Below are 944 nucleotides of genomic sequence, written 5' to 3'. Positions count from 1 at the left end.
CCAGAGGGGCCTGAGAAGGAGTAGCCAGTGTGTGGGAGGGAGCTGCAAACACGTGGCCTCTCAGAAACCAAGGAAGAAGACAGTGACCAGTAGGACCAAATCTGCCGAAAGGGCAGTAAGAGGAGGGCTGAAGAGTGACTTATGGATTCAGCACAGGGAGGTGATGAGCGTTCTTGGTGAAAGCAGTTCCAAGGGGAGAAGGGGTAGGGGCCGGAGTGCAGTGGGGGAGATGTATGAGGCTAGAAGGTGGATACAGGGAGGCAGACAGTTCCTTTATGAAGTCTGGCTTCGCAGGGGAGAAAGAGCCAGTGTGGCCCCTGGAAGGAGATACAGCAGCCTGGCATGTGTTTGCTTTGATTTTTGTTAAGTTGGGAGAAGCCTAAGCTTGTTTAACTGGTGATGGGCAGCAGCCAGGATAGAGGGAATGGGCAGAGACCCCAGAGGGAAAGGGATGGCTGCCGGTGGGAGAGGCTGGATGTGGAGGGACTGGCTGTTCTCCTGTGGAGGGAACCGGGAACGTGGCAGCAGACACTGACAGCGGTCAACTACCATTGTAGTTTTCTCAGTTAACAGGAGAAAAACTCTCTGTTGGGCATGGGGCTGAGACATAGGTCAGAGATTTGGGGTGATCAGGGGAAGGGAATCAGGATTGGTGGGGCTCTGGCTTCTGTCTGCAGCCACTCTGGGCTTGGTCAGTCATCTGCTCACATGCATACTGGGACATGTAGACACACACATGTATTTTCATGCACAGGTGTGGTGTACACACCTCAGAGCACTCACACGTGCTTGCTCATGTTCACATCAGTCCAGCTTGCATGTACCTGTGGTGCCTGTACACAGGCCTGTCATACATGAAAGTGTGGATGGACAGATGTGCATGCTCACGTGTCCACACAGTGGCCAGCTCCCATCCCCACCCCCACTCCTGAACATCATGGCTT

Source organism: Chlorocebus sabaeus, chromosome 1 (assembly GCF_047675955.1).
Source record: "Chlorocebus sabaeus isolate Y175 chromosome 1, mChlSab1.0.hap1, whole genome shotgun sequence".
Taxonomy (NCBI): Eukaryota; Metazoa; Chordata; class Mammalia; order Primates; family Cercopithecidae; genus Chlorocebus; species Chlorocebus sabaeus.
The sequence above is the reverse complement of the archived record's forward strand: the minus strand, read 5'-3'. Positions refer to the sequence as shown.